The sequence below is a fragment of the Nicotiana tabacum genome, chromosome 7 (assembly GCF_000715075.1).
Source record: "Nicotiana tabacum cultivar K326 chromosome 7, ASM71507v2, whole genome shotgun sequence".
NCBI classification, from domain to species: Eukaryota; Viridiplantae; Streptophyta; class Magnoliopsida; order Solanales; family Solanaceae; genus Nicotiana; species Nicotiana tabacum.
The window spans coordinates 79,267,680-79,295,657 of record NC_134086.1 but is presented as its reverse complement, the minus strand read 5'-3'; the positions used below and the strand labels follow the sequence as shown (position 1 = coordinate 79,295,657).

The following is a 27,978-nucleotide window of genomic DNA, read 5'->3' as shown; positions in this document are numbered from 1 at the left end:
ATCTGTCCATTTGAATCTTCTCTTTTCTTTTCTTTCCTCGCACTTCTTAGCTCGCTCATTTTCTTTCCCCTTTTCTTTCTGATTGTCGCTCTTTTCTTCCTTCTCAATTCTCACCTCCCATAATTTCACCATCTTTTTCTCTCTCTTTTTTCCTTTTTTTTCTTTTCTTTTAAAAAAATGATTCGATCGAACCCTATGTAGGTTGCCTACGTATCATGAGGCCGCATGACTCAGATCTTTGCATAGTTCGAGAGAAATAAATAACAAAATATTTTGGGATTTTTAATTTTCATAAAAAGCAAATGTTTTGATTATAAAGACTCAAAACTAATAGAATTCAAAAGCAACTAACAGACTCTGATGAAAAGACGCAATACAGACTCCAAAAATAAACTATCACAATCCAACAAAGGAAACTACAAACTCGAAAACAACTGACAGACTCCAGGAGAAAGAAAATACAGACTCAAAACAACTGACAGACTCTAGCGGAAAAGGAAATACAGACTCGGATGAAAATCATGAATACATTAATGCTCCTGGTGGCCGCGGGACATCATTCGGTCTCGCCGCGAGCCTATATGCAAGATCCTTTTGAAGTCTATCCAAGTCACTCATTATCTGTTTAACAAATGTCATCACTGCCGCTAAGAAAGTGGTATGAGTTATATCCTCACAGGCTTGGCACTTCACAACAATGTAGTCGGCGATGGTTCTAATTCTCTCTCTTATGACACCTTTTTCTTGCAACAAACGCCCGATCTGCTGGGCCCTGGCTTCCAAAGTTTGCTCGGCCACATGATTCTGCTCCTGAAGTTGCTGCAAATCTATTCTAATTGTACCAATGCTATATAACAATGTTCTCTTTCACCCTTGAAATCTTTCGCTTGTTTGATCATTTTGTTCTCCGCGGTAATGACCTTCTTTTTTAACCTTGCAACCTCATTATCGTACTTTTCTTTCAATTGCTTAATCAGGCGCGCTCGTTCATCCGCATTCTTAGCAAATTGCTTTCGAGCCCTAGCTAGTTCATTTTCTACTTTGTTGAGATCAAAACTGTATTCGCCCACTTTCTGCCTCAGGTTATCTATAAGTTTTTCATCTTTGGCACTTCGGGCGGGGTTTTCTGCCGCTATTTTTATTTTTTGAATTTGGGCTCGAAGGGCCTCGTTTTCTTTGGCTAGCTTTTTCTTTTCACCTTCGTCCGCCGCGGCTTGCAAGATATTCTCGAATCGAAGTTCTTTGACTTGTCTTTCCAACTTTTCGATTGTGGCCCTGTACTCATTCTCCTTGGCCAACCAAGCCCACTATTCTTGTGACGCCTCAACGAATTTCTGAATGTGAGGCTTTTTGGCTGGTCTTTTTGGTTCGGGTCTTGCAGTGTTCTTCTTTCTATACCAGGCAAAATAGGCGGGTGAGACTTCGCCTCTAGATAGGTCATGCACTCGAGTGTTCACCGTCAAATACTGGCATTCGTTCCAAATAGAACGAACTATTTCTTCATGAAATTGGCCATCGGAACTGATCTCAACCGCATAAACACTAAGATCTTCATCTGGGTGCATCACCTGACACCTTCCCAATTGTCTCATCACCCGGTAAGGAGCATAGGGCTGAATACCTCGCAGACCCATTAGGAGGAAGTAAGGACCAGTGGCGGGCATATACACAATTCTTCAACAGGAAGTCAACCCAGTGTCTATTCTATTTGTCCCGCAGTGATGGAACAAAGGCGGGATACCCAATCTCCAAACCCTTCTGGCAGCTTGAACCCTGAAATCCTTGTGTCAAACTCTTCAATGCAACTTTTCTCTGTAGATCCGTAACTCATATACTGAGGGCGATGACACAGGTGCTCGATCATCCACATCTATAATAGCAAATTGCATCCCTTGAAGAAATCTGCCCCAACTTTACAAGCTGTGAGAGCTCGGTATATCTCAGACACTATCATAGGGGCAGGAGTGCTCTCAGCGTTGGTAATCAGGACCTTGATGACTCCAGCCACCCGTAAATCGATAGTCCCGTCTTTTCGGGGAAACACCACAAGGCCTAAGAAAGCTACCATGAAGGCGAAACGCCTATGCTCATCCCATTTTGTTCGGTTTTCTTTGTTACAAACCCCGCTTTCCGGATCGTTGAACCCTCCTACATGCCCGTACCTCTGGTATATAAAACGTAAAGTGGAAAAAACACCCTCCAACTCGGAGTATGGGACCCCCTTGCTTATCTTTAGCAAATCCATAAATTTGTGAGAGTTAACGGCTCTTGGTGCGATCAGATATTTATGCCTTAGCCCTTCAGTACTTTCCATGTAACCTGCTATCTTTTCTAAGGTTGGGGTGAGTTCAAAATCTGAGAAATGAAATACGTTGTGGGCCGGGTCCCAAAACGTAACCAAAGCCTTTATGATATCTCCCCTAGGTCTGATCTTTAACAACCCGGTGAGACCTCCCAAATGTAGACTGACCTTATTTTGCTCCGATTTTCCCAGATCCTCCCACCATATATGCAACTCCAAAGGGATCTTGTTCCTAACTGTTATTGGCAAACTTTGACTTGTGCTCATTCTGCACATTTATTAGGGTGATTAAGTAAAAAATCAAGACTCATTTGACTCAAGGACAAAGTTGACACTTTTCTTTTTCTTTTCAAATTAAAAATAAAATCCGGTTTTGCAAATACGGCCTTTCAGCACCTCGAAGACGAAGATTTTAAGGCTGTGTTGGCTAACCGGCAAAAACCTTGAAAAATGACCATAGGCAGTTGTTCTTGCAAAAGCAGCCTTCTGGCGCCCTTTTTGGGACATTCGGCTATTTTTAACAAGAATGGCATCACCCTAATTATTTTCAAACAAAAGTAAAATTTTTTGTTCTTTTGGGCTATTTTTGCAAAAGGGAAGTTGGACCCGATGAGGGTTGCCTACGTATCTCACACCCTGTGATAATCAAACTGGCGTAGTTCGGGCAGATAGGATACGGGCGAGAAATAAAAATAACAACTAATTTAGAGAAAATATATTTTTTTTCTTTCTCTTTTTTTTTTTTGAAAAATGATGAAACATGTAAACTCTTTTTTTTATTTTCTTTTTCCCCTTTTTTTTATTTTTGATTTTTGGAAAATGATGAAAAAGTACAAAAAACTTTTGAATTTTCCAAGCCCTCTTTTTTTTTCTCTTAACAAAATGTAACAGAAAACGTAATTAGGCCTCACTCGCTTTATCTTCACACTTCACCCTCTCTTTTTTCTTTTTTTTTCTTTCTTCTTTCTTGTTTCATTGTTTTTTTTTATTTCTTCATTTACCCTCAGTTATCATTGGTCCGTCAAATGACCCTTTTACACTTGAATAAATGCAACATGTAGCACATAAGATGCATCAGGATTTGGTAACTTTCCCCAAATTTGGGTGTTACGCGTAGCATTAGCGCACAGATCATCATCTCTTTTACTACCCCGTTACTATCTTTTAGTTGTTACCTAAGCATTCTAATAGCTTCTAATGTGTACCTTATGCGTGCACTACCCATCCCTTACCTATAGTCCTAGAGGTGTTTAGGACTTCTATTTTGGATAGATCTAGACTCACCTATGTTGCTTAAAAATGAGAAAACTAAGCGACAAACAAAATTCAGATAGGACTATCATGTAAGGAGCAAATAAAGGGGCTCATGTTAACCTCCACAAATAGCCAACCAATGCACGCAATTCAAACAAATAAAGTTTTATAGTTTAGGATCCTATAGGCAGGATATCTAGATGAACATGAATAGAATACATAACAGCTTTATTAAAGCGAGCAACAGTATCTATCAGTTTGCCTACTGATTTTTGTTAATATTCTGAATCTCGGCGTGTTTCAAGCAGCAAGAAATCATAGTTTTTTTGTAGACCCAGAATTCTTAATTATCCTACAGGCTTGTTTAAGTGAGTACTAGAGCAGAATCCTAAAATTGTTAATTAACGACTACAGTTTATAAACCACAGATTGATTTTAACAGGCAGATTCATCTTTTCAGATCCTATAGGCATACTTTCTAAGTGTTGAAACTGATTATAAGCATTATTTCCTATAGACATAATATCTAAACATAGAAACTGGTTTTTTATACTTACTTCCTATAGGCATGATGTCTAAGTGTCAAGACTGATTTTATATGTATTTTCTATAGGCATGATATCTAAGTGTTGAAATTGTTTTTATGCTTATTTCCTATAGGCATGATATCTAAGTGGGTAAAGGCGTTAACCAGTTGCCAAGCGAGTTCAATAAAGAATATCCTAGAGATATGATCTCTAATGCACACATGGGTTTGAAAAATATGGTTCTTGATGCAGAATTGATAAAACTGACTAGAAGCAGGATTTCTAGGATGTAAAGTGAAAATTCAGGATTACAAATAACGCGATAAGTCCTATAGTCATGGTTTCTAATGGCATAAAGAATCACCATAACAACCTATAGGCATGATTTCTACCCGAACCCAACAAAGATATATAAAAATCCCTCTCCAGCTTTTACTAATAACCTCATATCTATTTTTACAAGGATTATTATATTATTACAGACCATTATGAATAAATTACACAATGAAAAATCATTATACTATAGGGAGCCTTGGCAGGCCCAATGTCAACCTGTAAGCCAGGCCTTCAAGCAAGTCTGATGTCCACGGGTAGTTCATAACACACAAATAGGCTTCTGGTGTGTCAAAGTTCCCAAGGGACTCAGGGATCCCAGGCAATGCTCACACCAGAACCTTTTCAAAGAAGCAATTTTGTAAAGAGTTTGGAAGGCCAGCCCCAGTATGTCAGAGTTCGGAGGAGTCTCATGGATCCTAGGCAGTGCTCACACTGGGGGTGGTAGGACCCTAGATAACTAAGAGTAGAAGTTTGAAAATAATGTATAAGGGTAGGGGACAATTTCAGAAAGAAAGCAGTTTGATTTTTCAAAAGTGAACAGAAACAGAATAGAACCATATTCCAGCAGATTGATTCAGATATAGATACAAATAATTAAACAATCACAACAAAACAAGAACACTTGAATTATAGACAGAACTGACCACACACATTCATAATCCCTAAACAACTTCTGAATAGGGACCAGGTAATCAAAACAAAGTTCACATTGCTGGAGTTAACTCGATTTACTGGTTATCACTAGGTGGAATCATGTAGACAGGTATTAAGCAAAGGAAAACATGCTGAAATTAAAATGACTAGCCAAACAGCCATACAGAACAGGGTGGGGTAATAGGATTTAAACATGTTATTTTCAGAAACAAGTAACAAGTGTCATGGAATAAACAGAGACATGCTAAGGTAAACTAATCATACTAACATGTAGAACATGATAAGTAAATAGGAATTAAGGCACGCTAGTTAAGAGAGCAATAAACAGGAACATAGAGCAAACAGAAGCATGTTGAAATTCATAATGAACTGACTACATAGCATATAGAGGAGAGCATAATAACAGAAATTGAGGCATACCAGTTAAGAGGTAGCAAATAGGAAGGTGAAGGCAAGTGGAATCCAAGAGTCTAGCCTTGGCTTTCAGCCGGCTAGACAGAATAGCAAATAGAAGTTACAAAAAGAACTACAATTATGAGTGTGGGTAAGAGTTTATACGTGTGTAGGTGTTTCTTTCTGTATCTTTCCGTGTGTTTTTTCGTGTCTTGTAAAAAATCATAATGGGGAGGTTTATATAGCATTTAGAAAAGTAAAACAAATAAGGCAAAGAAAGTTAAGAGTTTACAAATAAGGCATGCAAATAAATTAACCAGTTAACTAGAGCTAGACCCAATCAATTAACATAGTAAGATCCGGGAAAGATCCCTTAAATTAGGGAGAATCAATTAGCAGCCAAGTTTGAGGTTTAATAAGGTAACCACATAAATCAAAGACCATTTATTGGCCGGTTAAAACAATCAAATTCCAGAAATCAGGCTGGTAACCTAACTAAGGCAATTAGTACCAATTATGAGTCACAAATAAGAAAATATAAGTAAAATCGCAGAGAAATACCAATTTCAACAGAAAATATAATTTTGAATCATAATTAGGCAAATAAAATCAATTAATCTCTGTTAATTGACAGGCCAAAGAATAACGGGCAAATATCATAACAAACATTAAAATGATTAGAAACCTTAGGGATTAGAATATAGATATGAAAACCAGTCGATCAAACAAAGAGAACCGGAGTTAAAACACTCAAACTTTTTAGAAAATTTTTGCAGAAACGTAAAGATGAAACCCTAGCTTTAGAGAAAATCTAAAATTGGTTAATAACAAGAAAAACAGAGGATTTTTAAAGAGAAATATCATATAAACTTAAAATCATCTCAAATCTATAGAGATCTGAACAAACTCGAGTAGAAAGTGACTGGGGTTTTAAAAAATGACAAAGGTGAAACAAATCCGGTTTGGAACCAGAGGTTTAAGCCATAAACATGAAGATAACAGTACTCACAAATATAGAGATTAACACAGGCAGGTTCATCGAGAAAATGAAAGGTTTAGACCGAGTATTGTTCGAATCTCCTTGAGATTCCATCAAACAACAAAGAAATCGAACAACCAGTAGAGGTAGGAGGTCGGATGGGGCCTAAGATCAATGGAAAACCCAATGGATTGAAGGGGTCAGGTGACGGCGACTAGGGTTAGGGGAGAGTTTGAGAGAGAAGCGATGAGGGAAAGGAAACAGGGGCAGCGAGTTATGGGAAGTGAGAAGGGTTTGGGGGGTTAGGGGTTAATTAAAAAGGAAATAACATCCTGGACCGTTGATCTCTAAGATCAACGGCCAGGATTTGATCTGGGGTTGGGCGGGTCAATAGGAAGTTGGGCTATGGGTTACGGATCAGGGTTGTTTAATTGGGCTAGGGTAGTATTTTGGGCCAGGTCCGAAATTAAACCAAATTAAAAGAGGCTATTTGTTAAATACCCAATTAATTGATAAACTAATTTGTAAAAATAGTTAATAAATGATAAAAATTATTTGTATGCATAAAAATGATTTAAAATAATTACTTAATATTATAAAAATACAAAATGTCATTTTTCGTGTAAATAATGTAATTATGCATATACGGGTTATTATTGCAAAGTTATTGCAATTATAGCTTAAAGATACAAATATAATTATGTATAAAATGATTACGGCTTAATATAAATATAAGTGATAAAAAATCAAGTAATAAATCATCATAAAATTATTTGTGATGCAATTAGTAATTATTTGGATAATAAAATGCTAGAATAAAATAATTAAAATCCTTTTAAAATTACAGAAAATTATGGAAAAATACTGGTTGATGCTCATGCACTATTTTGAAAGTATATATGCATTTTAAAAATATATGAAGGAAAAATTGGGTATCAACATCGATGATCGAACAACCCCCGGGAATGAACATTTTCAAGGGGGGCTCTTCCGCTGGTTCATCAACAACCACATCAGGGGCGATCTCTTCAACCTTAGTGGTCGACCGCGAAGAAGAAGGAGCATCCTTTTGGGGAACAGATTTTGATGTTTTTTCCATTGTTGTGGGGAAAACTTGAAAAAGATAGAGAAAGATTGAAAGTTGGAAGCTTAGATGTGTTGACTTAAGTGGATGATGAGTAAGAATTTTGTAACGAACTGAAGAACCTTAAGTAACGAGGGTAAAAATGCTAGAGTATAAAAAAGAGAAAACCAAGGGGTACGAGGGTAGAAGTATTGACGTGAAGTAAAAAATGGACGAAGGAGGGGGATATTTATAGAGGTTCCGCGGCGTTTTACGTCCAGGAACAACCGACCGACAGCTGACAAGCATTTAATGCCATTATGACACGACTGACGAAATGTTTCGGGTTTTTTGTCGTTTCTGTCACGGCATATCGAAGAAGGAATCGGGGAGCTCATGTCGTTTCTCATTATTTACTCTCCAAGAAACGATGGGACTATTTGTATATGGGTAAAACTGGGCTCACGGTACACCCCGGTCTCTGATATGATAAATTGAGCTCAAAACACTATGACGAAGGACCGGAATCGAAGCAAGGGTCTCATCGAGTCAGAGTCCGGGGGCATAATGCGCACCCTCAAAAATATCGGGGTCATGATCCGAGGTCGATCCAAACCCCGAAAGACTTCGAAGAAGATTGTCTTGCAATCAAGCACGGCCCTTAGAAGGCCGTAATATCTGTGACCAGCCGAATATCACGGCGTGAATGTCGGCACGTATCGATAAAGAACCAGCAATCAGTTAAAACAGAAGATTTTTTTCCTTTTATGTAATTGTACCTAGAGTAAGATTCCTCTACTATATAAAGGGAGTCTGCAACTCATGGGGCAAATGATAACACGCATTCCAAGGCAAATATATTATTATTCTGGTTCTTTAGTGTTGATCTTTGTAAGCCCAAATCGGGGTGGACATATTACATTGAGGCTACAACCATCTTCATCACGTGATATGAGTTTAATACATCTTTATTTACTTAATCTAGCGATGTTTATCGTTTGTATCGAATTATTCTGCATATCCTTAAACCACTTACAAATTTAATTGTTATCCGATTTTGAGGGTAAACAGTAATCTAACATCAAATACCTGGAACTAAAAAGTTCGTATAAAGGAATAGAAAGGAGGGAGAAAGAGGTGTAAAGCATTTAATGGGAGATATTTTAGAGGGTAATTAAGGGGGTAATAACGTCATTCAATTTCTGAAGGATATTTTAATAAAATAATTTCAAATAAAAGTCCGCACACTTATAATATACTAGTACTAGTATTGTATAATTACAAAAATCTCACAACTAATTAAAGTAGAAATGGAAAAAAAGAGATCAACTAGATTAAATGCATTTACTGATCAGATTTGCATTGACAAAATTCAATTAGCATTTAATAAATTCACCATAAATAGATGATCTCCGTTTAGTATTATCTTAATAGCCTGACCCGGCGTAGCTGGGCCTTTTTTCCTGTGGATCCTCCGGATTCGTCATCCGATCGAAGCAGCAGAAGGTTTTTTCACAACAACAACACGCTTACTAGTATAATTCTTTTACATTTTTTTCCAATAATTTTAGATTCATCAAATAAATAGAGGATTTTGTTTCTAACATTGATTCCTTTTGTTGATTTATTTTTCCTGGATTTTTTAATTGACGATCATAACTTAGGGTTTGTACATGCATGATTGTTAAAAACGGGAATGTGGAATGTCAGATTTTGTGACGCTACAAATTTGATCTCAGTGTGTAATTTTTGTTGTAAACCATGTTTAATTTGCTATTTGAAATTAAATATATAGATGGTTTGCGGGAATATAATCAATTTTTTTTTGTGAGAGAAGAAAAATGTAAAGAGTAAGTGGGCAATAGATCAAACCGTGCATCAACGGGAGAAACTCTCGAGGATTTCTTTAAGATCTTATTATTTAATTAGTGATATAATTATTTTACACTTATTTCTCCTCTTGCAGAATGGTAATGGATGGCATTGTGGAGTCATTGAACAAGGCATATCAGGAATTTATAACAGCAGCAGCCATTGTACTAGAGACAAGAGAGATTCACGGTGACCAAAAAACAGCAGCTGTGAGTTCTGCTATTGAAAATTTCCATCAACATTTGTTATTATTCAAATCTACTTGTGATGAAGCAGAAGGATTTGTTGATTATTTGAAGCATAGTTTAGGGTGCGAAAAATTTCCGTCTTATTCTCCAGAACATGTATCAATTGATAGTGACAATATTCAGTGTAATCCCATTCCTATGGAGGCTGATGATGAGAAAACGAAGACATCATACTAGTACATCAAAGCCTTAGAAATTAATTCCAGACAAATCTTTATAAAATGCCATCGGACTAAAGGCATATATAATGATCCATTTTTAGGGTCATTATATTCTTGTTGGAGTAAACAGATTTAGTTAATTGAACAATTTGCATCACTAGTTTGTTTTTGAAGTTTGGAAGTCATAATGTCAAATGATGTATTTGAACATGTGACTTAGATTGATAGTTTTTTACTCGTGGTTTTATTTTGGTAGTAAGTTCAAGACATTGGCCATGCTTTTACATTTGACTGCAAAAATGTGTTTTAATTACGTAGTAGGTAGAGGCCAATATAATCCTGCTAAATTGGTAAAATAAGGAGTCAAGATGTTTTAGTTCTTGGCTTTTTAAATCTCCGTGAAAGATAAACAAGATGTCATGTTCATCCTATAAATTTCGGCCATTTAAAAATAGATTAAATGACTTAAAAAGCTTTTGTTACAGAATGTGAATGACCATTTTACTCATAAATTAGGAGGTAAGGTTTTATGTTCCTCCTTGAATATTTTTATATGTTGTTTATTAATGTATTTGTTTACCTCGAAAATACGAGTAACAATTAAATTTGATTTGTGGTTTTGAAAATATGTGATTTAGTTCAATACCAAATAATAATCAAGAAATATGAAGTAGAAATGAAATAGACAAGTGAATCAAACCAATGTTACTTGATAGAGGTGACCTCGAGCTTAGTGACCTCGAGGTGGACTTAGAACAATAAGAACAATTAAGTAATAAAGGTAAAGTAAGAACAGTAGAGCTAAAGGATAATTCTGATGAACAGTAGGCAAAAAGTAGAGAGTATATTCTTTGTTTAATGATTAGATAGGTGTTACAAATAATTGGTGTCCCCCTTATATAATAGGAGAATTCTAAATAAGGTATATTTCTATTTATAGTAAGGAATATTCTTGGTACAACTGTCTAACCGCCTAGTACGGAATCGTACAATCCTATTCCGGAATTTGCGTCATGATCTTGGAAACATGGCAGGAATCTAGCTCATTCTGTTACAAATCTATAACGGTACTATTTCGGGGTCGAGTATACTTGACCTCGGTATTCCTCGTACTCTTATCTCCAATTCTGTCTTCGAGCTCGAGTCTGGTCCACCTGGCTCGAACTCAACCTCACCCGGACTCGGGATTAGGACGGACCCTCGAGCCTATAAGTCGGTTTGAATGTGCCTTCCTTGGCTCAAAAGATTTAGAGGGAATCATGCATATTGATTTTTCCTTTAAGCAGGGATTCTAGAACCACAATCGCCACAGAGTAATTGGGATATTTTTTTCTTGTGCAAAAATAATAGGGATTTTCTTCAAAATAGGTTGTTGGTCAAAGCCAACAATATCAGTTTGAATTTGAAAAAAAAAATCAGGAGTTTAAGTAAAATAATATGTTGTTAGTATAATTTTTTTTTTTTTTTGCATTATTAGAGTAACTTGACTTAGATTATAAATTTCACATTTAAAAGACACTTACAATTAATGGTAGATACTCATTGGGTGACCTTATAATTTTTTAAAAGACATTATATGGATAAATCACTTGAAGTTCCAAAGTGTGATATCTGCCCCATTGGAGTAATTTTGCTTGTATTAGAGGAATAGTTTTGCTTGTATTAGAATAGCTCTTGAAATTGTAATAGTTTTTTTTTATCTCATGTTATATTTTCGTGACTTCGTCATGTATACATGTATGGGAAAGGTGTGCACTAAGTATTTCCTTTTAAGAGGGAACAAATCTCCTAATTTTGTTTAGGCAAAATACATATTTTACCCATCGATCTTGTCCTCAGATCTCTCTTACACGCCTCTTAAATACGTGAATAATATTGCACACCAAAACTTTTAAAGGTGTATCGATTACACACCACTTCGGTGTTTGACCACAGCTGCTTAAAGATTGCTCTTACACGCGCCAATCAGCATCTGACACGTGTCAAATCGAGAAACAAAACTGAAGAACCCCCTCCACCTCTGCCCCTCCCCCAAAACCCCTTCTTCTCATCTTCCCAAAGAAAAAAACATTATAGAAAAGAAACCCCCCTCCCCTTCTTTATCTTCTCCACCACCACCATACTACCACCAACCTATCCACCACAAGAACTTTCTTCCCTAACTATAGATTCAATTCTTTGCAGATTTGTAACAAGTTTTAACAACATCCATCATACATCCTTATACAAATTTTAAATTCAAGCTCAAACCCAAAGCTTCAAACTTGTTAATGGTTGATAGGTTATAGGTTCTTTGGTTATAAGTACTTTACTTTATGTTTTGATGATCTAACAAACTTACTATCCATAACCAGCTAAGGAACCTATTAACATTTACAAGACCTTAAGATCACAAGAAGATTGGGATTCAGCGTGGAATATGATTCAACTCTTCAGAGTGGAAGGAACAACTGAGGGAACAGGTCTTTACCAGTTCCCGAGAATACTGTACGAAGTCAACTTTCTAGTTAGAAAGTTGTTGCCTGCACACGCTACAGTGCAGGAACAGTGCTGCAGTTAACTTTCCAGGGAAGACCTTTTACCTACCTTGCTTACATCATTGTAAGTGATGTCACACATGTATATATTCATTCAAGTGAGGTAAAACATAACACTTGAACATTTGACAAGCTTACTCGTGTGACTATCCAGCAAGCAAGTTTCAAGTGCTTCAAGAATAAAGAACAAAACAACTATGGACCAATTCCCACATAGAGTTATTGTATGTCCCTAGTTGAGTTGTAACTTTGTAATAGTTCTTCGTTTGTAATTCCTACCTCGCTTGTTTAGAAGAATTCTGTAGGAAATTCTTTGTAAACCATAAACTTGTATGTTTGAGTCTTGGCTAGATTTAGTCATGTTATAAAGTCTTTGTAATAGAGTTATTACAATGTGGCTTGTACTAGAGTATTATAAGTTAGTAAGGGATTAAGAGGTTAATTCCTAGGTTGCATAGGTTGTAATCTAAAAGTTGCTCAGTAGTAAAATTGAAATCTTACAAGGGTAGGTCGTGGTTTTCAATCCCATTGAGCTGGGAATTTTTCACGTAAAATTCTTCTTGTCATCTATTTACTGTTGTTCGGTGTATACTGTTGAACCTGATAGAGAACCTGGTTCTCTATAGAGTTTGGTGGACCCTTATATTCTATCAATTGGTATCATAGCAGGTTCTTTCTATCATGTTAATACCTAGAAAATATCCCCATAGCTGCTCATCAGTACTTCGAAGAAGGCAGTCTATTTACATACCACCTAGGTTCAATGGACAGTATTGTGGATGGTGGAAAACTAGAATGCATGACTTCATCATGGCTGAAGATTTTGAGCTTTGGGATGTCATATGTGATGGACCCTTTGTTCCTACCAAAAACCTTGGCGACCCACCAGTAGCCATTCCCAAGACAAGGAAAGAATTCAATGATGCAGATAGAAAGGCCATAGAGAAGAAATTTTGTGCTAAGAAAATTCTAGTGTGTGGTATTGGACCTGATGAATACAACAAGATATTAGCATGTCAGTTAGCCAAGGAAATCTGGGAAGCCCTCCGGATAGCTCACAAAGGAACAACACAGGTCAAGCAATCCAAAATCGATATGCTCACAACAGAATACAAGCTCTTCAGGATGCAAGCTGATGAATCTATCTAAGAAATGTATACCTGATTCACCTCCATCATTAACGAGCTTCACTCCCTTGGCGAAACTATTCCAAGAAACAAGCTGGTTAGAAAGACCCTAAGTGTGCTGCCCAGTTCTTGGGAAAGCAAAGTGAACGCTATTACATAGGCGAAGGACTTGTAGGAGTTAACTATTAATGAGCTTGTTGGCAATCTAAAGAAGAAGAAGAAGAAGAAGAAGAAGAAGTACAGTTAAAAAAGAGAGCCCAAGAAGGAGAAGAACGTGGTCCTCAAGACAGAAAATAATGACTCAAGTGGTGAGGATGGTGATATGGCATACCTAACAAGAAGATTCCAAAAGATGGTTCGTAGGAATGGAGGCATCCAAAAAGGGGAAGTTCTAGCAAGCCAAAGAATTATGACCTCTGTTATAAATGTGGCAAGCCATGACATTTCATCAAGGATTGACCTCTCCTAAAGTAGGATGAGTACAAGAACAACTCTGACAAAGCAGCCAAAAGGAACCTGGATCCTAATAGACGCTTCAATAGAAAAAACATCGTTGACAATGTCGTGAGACAAGCTCTTGCTGCATAGGGAGATTCATCAAGCGAATATGGAGAAGAAGATGAACCAGTTAACAGCTCTTAATAGTAGTAGAAAGTGAAGCAACCGAGTATGATTCAATTTTTGCTTTGATAGCCTAGTCTGATGATGAAGATGACGATGATGACGAGGTAAATTTTCTGGATGTTCACAGAAATTTGAAATCTTATTCTCCTAAGAAACTCATGTCTTTAGCAAATGTGCTAATCGACATTTATCTTAGTGTTATAAGTGACAGAGATGTCTTAACAGTTGAACTAGGAGAAGGAGAACAGTCTAGAGATGACCTAGCAATAGTTGCAGTTGATTTAAGAGAGTCAATTGAGAACCTGAAGAAAGAAAGAAATATCTTTAGAAAAGGATTGAAAATGTAGAACAAGAAACAAATGACCTTCTAGTGGTAGTAATGGATTTGAAGGAAACTATTGGGAAACCTAAAATGGAGAGTAGGGCTAAAAATTATCAAAAAGGAAAGAAAGTTGCAAGTGAGGCACATATTAAGCTTGAAAGTGAGCTAATTTGAGTGAAGTTTAGTCTATGTGTTGAGCTTGAGAAAAACAAACAACTTCAGGAAGAACTTGGTAGAGTGAAGAGTGATCTTGAAAAATCACTCAAGTGGACCTGTGTTACACCCCATATTTTTGTGCGTGAATGTACGTCATAAGTAAATTGATGGAAGCTCGGAAAATGAGATGTTACATCCTGCATTTTCGTATGTTAAAGTTTCGTCTTCAGTTAATCCACGTAGACTCGGGGCTGAGACTATCTTGAGGCTGTACATATTTGTGTTATAAATAACAAGCAATAAGTAAGTGTCGTGAAGGATAAAGTGTAAACGAATCAAAGAAAATAAATTTCGTTGAAGGTTATCGAATTGGAATAAAATACGGTCCGAGCCATAATACCCGGTATGTATGGACTAGTACCATACAAGGTACCATATGACAACGGTAGTATGATGTATAAAGTATATTAAAAATAAGTATAATTTTAAGTAATTTGAGATAATTTTTAGTTATGCGGGTAATTGGTTAATTATCGGGTAAGGGGACAATACCTAATTAACTAATAAGTGGATAAAGATTAAATTTTTCACCCCCACCCCCACCCCCACGTGGCAGAAAGATACATTCCAAAGGAATGACTCTTAGCCATTCTTTTTAAGTGGCCACCTAATATGCTAACAACAAAGCATTTAATCTTTAACAATTTTCAAATTATAATAAAACCCTATCTCTTTGTCTTATTACCCTAGACTAAATACAACCGTTTGAGTTGTAAGTTAATGTACATGAGACTGATCATTGAGCTAGTTTTTGAAAGTTTACATCAAATATCATTGTCCAAAGAATAGAGAGGAAGGCAGTCATTTTGAAAATTCTACTAATAATTGTTGTCACTTTTCATTGGAATCTTTTGAAGAAGAATCCAACAACATATTATGGATTCTTGTCTTGTCCTCTCCAATTGTGATTATTCTGATAATATTGATGATGATTTTTCCTCTCTCATTTTATTGCATGCCTCAAAGAATTCTTTGTTCTCCTTCTCCAACACCTTCCACACTGCATACATACAATTGATAAAAACTAAATCAAGTTTCATTCTCAAAGAGAATGAAATCAGATCCTAAACCTTTCATTAAGTAACGGTATTCATTCATATTAGCAATATAAATCTTCAACAGTCCAACGAAGAATTTTAGAAACCGTAGCAATGCAAAATTTTGCGGTTCTAAAGGAGTACGGTGCAACCTTTTCCAAGAACATCATACGAATTTTTCCTACTCTAGGTATGTTAAGGCTATCTTTTCTTTCTTTTTGGCATGATCCGCATGATACAAACGAAACGAGCAAATGCACAAATTCCATAAATTACTCTATTCGTGGAAATGCTAGATATGTGTATATTCTTATTCTCCCATGTGTCATACTATCATTTGTTCATGGGTCTCAAAAATACGTAAGTTGGTAAAGTTTATTTTATGATATTAATCAGAGGTCGTATATATATGTGTGTGTGTGTGTGTGTGTGTGTGTGTGTGTATGTATATAAGATATGGGAAAAGGTTACGGCGTTATATACATATCATCACCTGATCAGCTGGTATACGTTGATGATTTTGCCTACAATGACCGAGATGATGTGATGGGATGCCCTCAGAGGCCTAATGCTATTATGAAACATGTACCTATGCATGACATGAAATTCATACGCACATGCATGACACTATAATTACTTCACGAATTACAGAATTATCCAGACTTACAGGCTTAGTCATTTACTCCATATTTCTTCTATGTCTGTTATGTACTTATTTATGTGTTTTACATACTCGGTACACGTACTGACGTCCCTTTTGCCAGGAAATACTACGTTTCATGCCCGCAGGTCCTGATAGACAGGTCGAGAGCCTTCCATTAGGCTATCAGCTCAGCGGAAGGTGTTGGTGCACTTCATTTGCTTCGGAGTTGCTTGTTTGGTTGGTATGATTTAGACGTGTATTGTTCTTTATGAAAATGATGTATTCTTAGAGGCTTGTAGACAAATGTCATGTACGTAAAATATTATTATGGCCTTGTCAGCCTATGTTCAATATACGAATGGTTATTTTGGTCTTATAGGCCCATATGTCTTATATATAAGTTGGTATCACATGTTGTATTTTACTTATCTCACGGCCGCCTTCCGGCTTAGTTATCTATGATAGTTTGGCATGAAAAGATACGTTATATTGGTGCTCGATTGAGTAAGATACCGGGTGCCCATCTCGGCCCATCGGTTTGGATCGTGACAAAAGTGGTATCAGAGCAGTTCTGGCCTAAGGAATCTACAAGCAGTGTCTAGTAGAGTCTTGTTTATGGGTGTGTCGTGCACCACACTTATAAGCTGGAGGCTACAGGACATTTAGGACTGTTACTCTTTCTTCTTACTCTAGATCGTGTGGTAGAGTTCGATTGTAAGAACTCAATTTCCTAAATTCTATATTATTCATAATACGACAATGCCTACATCTAGAAAGATGCTTGGTAAGGGATTGAATGTAGCTATGGAAGAATTGAGTCAGAGGAACTCGATTTTGCACCATGCTTATGATGAATGTAAGGTCTCCAGCAGAACATGAGGACACTAAGATGTGCAAGCTTTTTTATAAGGATCCCTAAGGCGAGAATGTCTATCCGCTCTTACAGTAAGGAATAAGAGAATCGGAAGGTAGACACAAGTTTCAACAAATAGAAGAAGCAAGGTGAAGAAGGATACGAGGTACCTAATTAGTAGAGATGAACATTACCTACAATACAGGAAGAGAAATATAAGCATTTTGAGTTACCTTCATTAATAACAAAGGTATGTACAATTGGTCGCACCCATCTCAGTTATGCCATATAAGGGTTAACAGGTGTAGATTAAGAAAAGGATGGAACATCGGAATCCGATTGGGGTTAGAGTAACCCAAGATAATTGATGGATTGTTTACGTTAGTTGACATTTCCGAGGGATATTGCAAATGTGCTAATGGATCTCCTTTTGAGACACCCAGATGGTGCACTCTAGAATAATACAACTAGATATGAATATTGGAATGTTCAAAGACAGGCACTGGAATCCTGGAAGGAATAAATATTACCTTAGTATGGCTCTCGTCACTAGTAGAGCAAGGATGAGCAACCCGAGGAGCCGATGAATGAAGCAAGGAGAGCTAAAAGCGAAAGAATATCTTGTTGAAGTTTTCACAAGAAAGGGATAGGCAGAAAGATTAGCAGAGTAATGAGAAGAGGGATAAGGAAGAATTATGAGTAAGATGTGATACATGGGTGACAACAGTAGAATGTTATAGAATCTATAGTCAAATGAAAAAAAAGGGACGACAGGTGACAGGCCTTGAGACAACAAAATAATACATGCCATAAAGTCATATCCTCATTTCGAGAAATAAGCTCGTGACTCCAACGCGACTACCAGAAGAAAAAGTTAGACCTCAGAGTAATAGAAATCAGTATGGGCTAGTGAACAAGGTAAACTAAACATGAATTAAAGCTGAGTGATTTGATAATGGCCGGCATCATGAGAATTTCATATTGCGTTCCGGCCATAATAGAATGGACAACAGAAGGTGATCCATAAGAAATTCAGAGAAAGGTCATTCAGGAAGATGTTTCCCTAAAGTAAGTAATGTGAGCAAAGTTAAGCTTAAGGTACTGTATGTGCTGGTTGCGCTAAGTGTCACCATCGCGAGTAAGGGAATTTGTTATCCTTGGTACAGAAATATTGCCTCAAGGTGAGTAAGGATCATTAATGTTGTGAAACGGCACCAAAGATGAAGAGGTAAAACATCTATAGGTAGATCCTCGTGGCTTCAACTCTTAGTACTCCCCTAAGGGGGAAATATGGAGTGATGTGGCATTAAATCAGAATTTAGTGGTTCTAGTGACTATGGAATGGTAAAGGAAGAATGCGATAAAAAATGAGATGGCATTTATTTAAAATCCTATAGATACGCTACGATTCCGGAATATTGTTCAAGAACGGCATTTAGGAGAGGAAGTAAAGGTTCCTGCCCGAGCTGTTATTAATAAATAAGGAGCATGTGCAAGATTTAAGTTAATACAAAGGAAATAACCCAAGAAAGATTACGTGGAATGTTGATGTGAGAATGGGCCAACGAGTAGTTAGTAATTGATCAGGAAGAGCCTAGTTATGGCTAAATGAGAGGTTACACACGAGTCAGCAGATCGTGTAAGATAAACATAGTAAAACCCAACATGGAGAATTCAGCCTCACAGTATTGTCATTATAATACTTGAGATATATCCAAATAGGAGTCGGGGTAGTTAAAGGTACCGTATGATATTAGGGGGATAAAAGAAAGTGCCACTGGGAAGGAAATCAAAATATGAGTTCAGAAACAATCCTACAAGCATAAGGGCACGGAGGTAAGCAACTACAGATGATTACAGGCAAGGAAGGATATCAAAAAGGTCTGTAATAAGCTCACAACTTTACGAGATTCAAGGGTTCTCCCTAAGTACTACAAATAAAGACTAGCTGAGGAGATAAGGAAGAAGGCTTCAACCTAAGCACGACGACCTAAAGAGTAAATGGTCATGTAACAATAGTCTCGCAACAACGTTGTAAGCACTCCAAAGGAAAGTGGCACCTACCTTGGCTAATGAACGGGAAGTAAAATAAAAATAATATTCAAGATCATATGAGTTGTATGAAAACTCTGGCAAATACGGGCACTAAGATAAGCTAAGTATGGACGCAACAAGGGGGCACGAAGACTAGGAAAAGTAAAAGCTTACGTTGAAAGAAAGCTAAGATGAAACGAAAGAAATTATTTGATCAGTCATCCAGAGTGGGTTACGTTATGAACACACGTAAGGGTTCGGAGTTATACACATGCAGGATATATAACCGTAGAAGATTTTGGTATACGTTAAAAGAAAGAATTGAGCCCAGGACTTAGGCGAGAGATTAGATTGTTAAAGGATTGCATCATGCATATTCCTTAGCGCCCATGAAAGGCTAAACAGAATAACAATACCATGAACCACAAATCGGGAGATAACTTAAGCCAACATAAAGGCCAATCAGAAGAAAGAGGAAACTAAAGAGTTATATCAACTAAGTAAATTAGGAGTCTGCTTATTGGACCCAGAAAGTTACAAGCATCATTATTGAGAACATTGTAGAACCTCTCTTAACATCAGAAGTACAAAAGAAATAGTACAGTAGTCATATTCTATAACGGCTCTACGATAGAGCCAGTTAGAAAACTACCAGCCTCATAAGAATTCATTATGGAGCTCCTATCGGATTATGTACGCACCAGAGGTGCAAGTACTATAATAGAACTTTAAGTTATGGACGTGAATTATACTATGTGGAAGGGAGGTCATGAAAGAGATAGAAGATACGATGCGAGGTTTTAAGGTAAGTAAGATAAAAGATGAATAGCGTACGAGATAATCAAATATAGAAGGTTGTGAATAGTCCATACTTCGGATAGAAGGCTAGAAGCGCTGGGATTCAGTATATATAGCGGCATCGTCAGTGGTATATCTTTCAACCTATGGTTTCTAGGTATCGAAGAGGCTAATTAAGAGAGAAGGAAGAGTTAGATACGATGTGATGTTTCGCTTGATATTCCAGAATGACATAAGGAAATCTATGATGCAAGCAAGTTGAAGGAAGGTTGTGAGTAGTATAAATAGATATATATAGGACGCAAGCTAAAGTATGATAAAGCGATAAGGTTTTAGGAAGACAGGAATAAGGACAAGAAAGAGCGAGTGGGAAGGTAATGAGAAACGGATAAGTTCTCGGCATTAAGCCCATGAAAATAAGAGATCTGGTGATTTCTCGAAGTTATAGAAAGCTCAATATAGCCGAAATAAACTCAAAGGAGTTACTCATCATAAGTAGCATTTAGAAGAGATGGAATATTGCCTGAATAGTAGAATAAGGGTGTAATTGTGGTAGATAAAGGATGGTGTTTGGGCCTTCGATTACGTAATGATTTGAAGAAAGGGATTCATGAATTTTACGGGATTAATTTACCCACACAAGGTAAATCAACAATAGATGGACAAAAGTCACAAAGTATGAGATGAGATTAGGCCGTCATTCTTAAGATGAACAGTAATAAGGGAGCATTAAAGGACACAGATTTATACATATAGGATAAGCAACAAGAGTAACCTGGAGTTTGGTAGTAAACCGCAGTAATGATAAATCAAAATAAGAGTTATGGCAGTAAAGTCATATGTATGGATAAACGGATCTATGAAAAAATTTATAACAATATTCTTTTAGTGTACCTATAGATGCCCAGAAGGACATCTTGTCAAGCTCTGTATATGTTTACAAAGTGGGCCTAGAGATTGGCCAAAAGTTGGAGGAAAAAGAGGAAAAGAGTCGCATAGGCGCACTTACAAGGTCAAAGTCGTACAGGCTGCATGATAGAAGGTAACAACAGTTACGGGATTGGAAGGATTCCGACCATAAGTCATGACGTGAGAAAGAGGCCTAAAGGGGGGAATGCCCTGGCCTTTGGAATTATTCACAGAACAGTTGCCTAGATGGCAAGGAGAATACTAAATTATTTGGAAGGCAGAAGTTATGAAAATGATAAGTGCATCAGTCAACATTCGAGGACAAATGTTCCAATGGGAGGGGGGAGGGGGAATAATGTTACATCCCATATTTTTGTACGTGAATGTACGTCGTAAGTAAATTGATGGAAGCTAGGAAAATGAGATGTTACATCCTGCATTTTCGTATGTTAAAGTTTTGTCTTCAGTTAATCGACGTAGACTCGGGGCTGAGACTATCTTGAGGCTATACACATTTATGTTATTTATAACAAGCAATAAGTAAGTGCCGTGAAGGATAAAGTGTAAACGAATCAAAAAAATGAATTTTGTTGAAGGTTGTCGAATTGGAATAAAATATGGTCCGAGCCATAATACCCGGTATTTATGGACTAGTATCATACAAGGTACCATATGACCACGGTAGTATGATGTATAAAGTATATTAAAAATAAGTATAATTTTAAGTAATTTGAGATAATTTTTAGTTATTCGGGTTATTGGTTAATTATCGGGTAAGGGGATATTACCTAATTAACTAATAAGTGGATAAAGATTAAATTTCTCACCCCAACCCCCACCCCCATGTGGCAGCAAGATACATTCCAAAGGAATGACTCTTAGCCATTCTTTTTAAGTGGCCACCTAATATGCTAGCAACAAAGCATTTAATCTTTAACAATTTTCAAGTTATAATAAAACCCTATCTCTTTGTCTTATTAACCTAGACTAAATACAACCGTTTGAGTTGTAAGTTAATGTACATGAGACTAATCATTGAGCTAGTTTTTGAAAGTTTACATCAAACATCATTGTCCAAAGAATAGAGAGGAAGGCAGTCATTTTGAAAATTCTACTAATAATTGTTGTCACTTTTCATTGGAATCTTTAGAAGAAGAATCCAACAAGATATTATGGATTCTTTGTCTTGTCCTCTCTAATTGTGATTCTGCTGATAATATTGATGATGATTTTTCCTCTCTTGTTTTATTGTATGCCTCAAAGAATTCTTTGTTCTCCTTCTCCAACACTTTCCACACTGCATACATACAATTGATTAAAACTAAATCAAGTTTCATTCTCAAAGAGAATGAAATCAAATCCTAAACCTTTCATTAAGTAACGTTATTCATTCATATTAGCAACGTAAATCTTCAACAGTCTAACAAAGAATTTTAGAAACCGTAGCAATGTAAAATTCTGCGATTCTAAAGGAGTACGGTGCAACCTTTTCCAAAAACATCATGCGGATTTTTCCTACTCTAGATATGTTAAGGCTATCCTTTCTTTCTTTCTTTTTGGCATGATCTGTAAAATACAAATGAAACGAGCAAATGCACAACTTCCATAAATTATTCTATTCATAGAAATGCTAGAGATGTGTATATTCTTATTTTTCCATGTGTCATATTATTCTATCATCTGTTCATGGGTCTCAAAAATACGTAAGTTGGTAAAGTTTATTTCATGATATTAATTAGAAGCTTAATGTTCTTATGACGTACCGAGAGATTTTGTTAACGCATTTCATATGCATCTCATGCATTTATATATGCACATTGACCCATGACCAGATGGCATATATATATATATAGGAAAAGATTACGGCGTTATATACGTACCACCACCTGATCAGCTGGGATACGTTGATGATTTTGCTCATAGTGGCCGAGATGATGTGATGGGATGCCCTCAGAGGCCTGATGATGTTATGAAATATGTATCTATGCACGACATGACATTCATATGCATATGCATGACATTATAATTACTTCATGAGTTACAGAATTATCCAGGCTTACAGGCTGAGTCATTTACTCCATATTTCTTTTATGTCTGTTATGTACTTATTTATGTGCTTTACATACTCAGTACATTATTCGAACTGACATCCCTTTTACCTAGGAACATTGCATTTCATGCTTGCAGGTCCCGATAGATAGGTCGAGAGCCCTCTATTAGGCTATCAGCTCAGCGGAAGGTGTTGGTGCACTCCATTTGCTTCGGAGTTGCTTGTTTGGTTGGTATGATTTAGACGTGTATTGTTCTTTATGAAAATAATGTATTCTTAGAGGCTTGTAGACAGATGTCATGTACGTAAAAGATTATATGGCCTTGTCGGCCTATGTTCAGTATACGAATGGTTATTTTGGTCTTATAGGCCCGTATGTCTTATGTATAAGTTGGTATTATCTCACGGTCACCTTCCGGCTCAGTTATCTATGATAGTATGACATGAAAAGATACGTTATATTGGTGATCGATTGAGTAAGGTACTGGGTGCCCGTATCGGTCCATCGGTTTGGGTCGTGACAACTTGGTCATCTAATGCTATTACTTCCATGTACACCAACAATAGGGGAAATAGGCAGGGGGTTGGGTTTCAAAGGGAAAAGATTCCCTACAACCCTCATAGCAAGTATGCTACTGTACTTGACAATTGGTATTGCACTCACTGCGGTAATAATGGGCACCTTAAAGAAAACTTTAAGGCCAAATCTCAGTCATAGTAGAAAAACAAATCCTTTGCTGAAAAAGTAACTACTAGTAAAGAACCTGGTCCCTCATTAAAAAAATGCATATTGCCTGCATGGACCAAAAGATCCCTTATTCACTCATTTCCTCATTACAAGGGACCCAAATTGGTTTGGGTTCCTAAAGCTAACTCCTATTTTTCTTGTGTAGGGAATAGTGAAAGGAAGCAGCCTACAATGGTACATGAATAGTGGATGCTCAAAGCATATGACAGAAGTACAAATGATTTCCTTTCACTAAAGGCCCTGCAAGGATGGAGTGTATCCTTTGGGAATGGCAAGAAGGGATACATTCTAGGAGTTGGAAGGATAGGGAAGTCTCTCTCTCACTCAATCGAAAATGTGTACTACGTAAATGGATTGAAGTACATCTTGCTAAGCATTTCCCAAATCTGTGACAAGGGAAACAAGGTGGAATTTGTGTCAAAAATTTGTACAGTCACAAACCTGGTGAAAGGTGAGGTGGTGCTAGTGGCAAAAAGATACAAGAATATCTATGTTGTTGATTTTGAGTCTCTGAAGAATGGTGAACTAAGTTGTCTAAGTGCTACTGATGATGATGTTGAGTTATGGCACATGAGACTAGGTCATGCAAGTTTCACGTTGTTAAACAAGTTAGTCAGGAAGGACCTGGTTCAGTCTGCCCAAGTCAAGCTTCAAGGATCACAAAGTATGTGATGCATGTGTAAAAGGAAAACAAGTCAGATTCTCATTCAAGCCCAAAAAGGAAGTTAGTACCTCAAGGCCACTTGATCTCCTTCACATAGATCTACGTGGACCTATGAGGGTGCCAACTAGAGGAGGAAAGAAGTACATCTTTGTGATAGTTGATGGCTACTCCAGATTCACCTAAACTTTGTTCCTCAGGACCAAGGATGAAAGATTTGATGTGTTTATAGCTTTTGTCAAGAAGATCCAAGTAAATATGGGTAATAAAGTAGCCTGCAATAGGTATGATCATGGGATGGAGTTTGACAATGTCAAATTCGATGAGTTCTGCACTGAAAATACCATAACTCACAATTTTTCATCTCCAAGAACACCTCAACAAACTGGTGTTATGGAGAGGAAGAATAGAACTCTTGAAGACATGGCAAGAACAATGTTGATTGATAGTGGGATCGCAAAGTATTTTTGGGCAGAAGCTGTCAATACTGTGTGCTACTTGGTAAACAGGTGCATAATCAGGTCCCTTCTGAACAAAACTCCACATGAACTGTTGAATAGAAGGAAGCCCAAGTTGACATATCTAAGAACTTTTGGGTGTAAATGCTTTGATCATAACAATGGAAAGGAAGCTCTTGGGAAGTTCGATGCCAAAAGTGATGAAGGAATTTTTTTGGGATACTCATCTCAAAGCAAAGCTTACAAGGTTTACAATAAAAGGACTCAATATGTTGAAGAAAGCATACATGTGATCTTTGATGAAGCTCACCTCTCCTTTTAGAAGGACAGACATGTTGATCAAGATGGAGAGCCCTTATCTGTGCCAGTGAAGTAATTGACATGGCAAATGGAAAGGAAGACATAATGAACCATGTCAAGGAGACCGGTGAAGAAGATGCAAATACATCTCCATCCATTGGAGAGAAACTTGGTCCCCCGATCACAACAACTAAAGCTGAAAATAGGGTTGTTGATGTAGTCTAAGGAACTCCACTCTGTGAAGTAAGAAGCGCCCAAGAAACCGAGTCAGATATACCTGGTTCATCTACCAATAAGACTCGGGCACCACATTGGAGGTTCAAAAGTTCACATCCACTTGACAACATAACCATTCCTCTTGACTCAGGAGTTCAAACCAGATCAAAAGCAAGAAAATCACTTGCTTTTTCAGCTTTTCTTTCCTAGATAGAGCCCAAAAATATAAAGGAAGCGCTGAAAGATGCAAACTAGATCACAGCCATGCAAGAGGAGCTGCATCAATTTGAAAGAAACAAGGTATGGCACCTAGTTCCTCGACCTACAGATCGAACCATTATAGGAACTAGGTGGGTATTTAGAAACAAACTTGATGAGTTTGGAAATACAACAAGAAATAAGGCAAGGCTTATGGTTCAAGGCTACAATCAGGAAGAAGGGATTGATTATGATGAAACATTCGCTCCCGTAGCTCGAATGGAAGCTATTAGAATTTTGATTGTCTTTGCATCTCATATGGATCTCACACTATTCCAAATGGACGTCAAAAGTGCATTTCTAAATGGCTATCTGAAAGAAGAAGTCTATGTCAAGCAACCTCCTAGTTTTGAGTGTCACAAGCACCCTGATCATGTGTTCAAACTGGATAAGGCATTGTACGGGTTAAAACAGGTTCCAAGGGCTTGGTATGAAAGGTTGTCAAAATTCCTTCTAGAAAATGGCTTTGCAAGAGGGAAGATTGACAATACTCTTTTTCTGAAGAAACGAGGGAGGAACCTGCTCATTATTCAGGTGTATGTTGATGATATCATCTTTGGGGCTACAGCTGAATCTCTCTATGAAGAATTTGCAAAACTCATGGGGAGTGAATTCGAGATGAGTATGATGGGAGAACTGAATTTCTTCTTAGGACATCAAGTGAAGCAATCTAAGAAGGGAACATTGATAAGTCGGTAGAAGTACATCAAGGAGCTACTGAAAAGGTTTGATATGGAAGCATCAAAAGTGATCGACACGCCTATTGCCATAGGCACCCATCTAGACATGGATGAACCTGGTTCTCCTTTAAATCAGACCATGTATAGAGGGATCATAGGGTCACTATTGTATCTCACTGAAAGTAGACCAGATATTGTTTTTAGCATGGTCTCTGTGCAAGATTATAATTCGATCCAAAGGAATCTCATCTGAAGGCTGCCAAACGAATACTGAGATATCTCAAAGGAGACTTGGTCCTCTATTATCCTTCAGGAGACAGCTTCGATCTTATTGGGTATGCTAATGCTGATTATATAGGGTATCTTGTGGACAGGAAAAGCACGTCTGGAATGGTACACTTTCTGGGTTCCTGCTTAATCTCATGGGGTACAAGGAAGCAGAACTTTGTGGCACTTTCAACTGCAAAAGTTGAATATGTAGCAGTTGTATCCTGTTGTGCTCAACTTCTATGGATCAAGCAATAATTGGAAGATTTTGGAGTATTCTCAGACTGTGTGCCTCTCTTATATGGTAATACTAGTGCGCTCAACATGGAAAAAAATCCAGTTCAACATAAGAGGACCAAGCACATTGATGTACGTCATCACTTCCTCAGAGACAATGTTGAGAAAGGGCTTATATGCATGAAATTCTATAGCATTGAAGATCAAATTGCAGATATATTTACCAAAGCCCTTAGCAGAGAACACTTCGAGCAAAATCGTTTGGCACTGGTTGATAAAACCTGATTAAGAACATGGTCCCTCAATGATTGGCTATGAAAGAAAAGTTTAGGTAAACTTGGCTAAAAGGTGTTTTCTGGCAAATTCTAACTCATATCTATACCGTTACAGGTAGACATGCCTGATGATCACAGAGCAAATAAGCAATTTAGGCTGTATACACTGGTAAAAAGGGCAAAGCTTACAGATAAGAGATCAGTCAGGGAACCTGGTTCTCCTAACACAAGTTAGTAGTTTTTCTGTTCTCTCATGCACAACTCTGAACAATTAAAACAAGTTCCACATCATCAGCATGTCAGTTTTTAGTTTTGTGTCTTTTGAACCCAAATACCTCACCAGTTATTAATCGGCCCATCTCCCTAAAACCTGCCGCTCTTTTTCTAACCGATCCCTCTGTCATCATAAATACATCTATCTCTGTCACCGCACTTTACACATCAACACTTCCAAACTTGTTTCCTATTCTTTCTCTCTTCAGTTCATCATATATTCTCTCTTCTTCCCACCATGGCTGAAGATCAAATGATCTCTAGTATTATTGAGTCCTCACCAGTCGAAACACCAACGGCAGAATCTCCTCCTCACACTACTGATAACCAAAACCATAGAACAGAGTCACCCCTACACTCTGTCTCCTCTACTACGCATTCGAATTCCTACTCTCACAAGAGTCACCAAGCATTAACTCTCACAAGAGGTGTTTCTCGGAGCTCTTCTCTTACCTAGCCAGAAAATAGGGATGACACGAGTATTGCTGAGAATGGAGAAGATCGGAAAATCTCAAGTTCTCCTATAGAAGAAAAGTCAAAGGCAGACCAGGTTGAGGGAAATAAAATCATCACCTCAACAAAGACTGCTCCTGAACCATCGTCCACAGGTACCTCTCCCACTTCTCCTGAGATTCTCATGAATCCGCAAGAAAAGGAAGCAATCGA

The 27,978-nt window shown here is 37.3% G+C and overlaps 1 long non-coding RNA gene across 1 annotated transcript; it reads left to right on the top strand.

Annotated features, from left to right (window-relative positions):
• The first annotated feature begins 15,529 nt into the window (after nt 1-15,529).
• On the top strand, nt 15,530-16,681 carry LOC142182548 (uncharacterized). The gene is made up of 2 exons (XR_012711358.1): nt 15,530-15,842; nt 16,417-16,681. It is a non-coding gene; the product is annotated as an uncharacterized LOC142182548 (long non-coding RNA).
• Nucleotides 16,682-27,978: the final 11,297 nt, after the last annotated feature.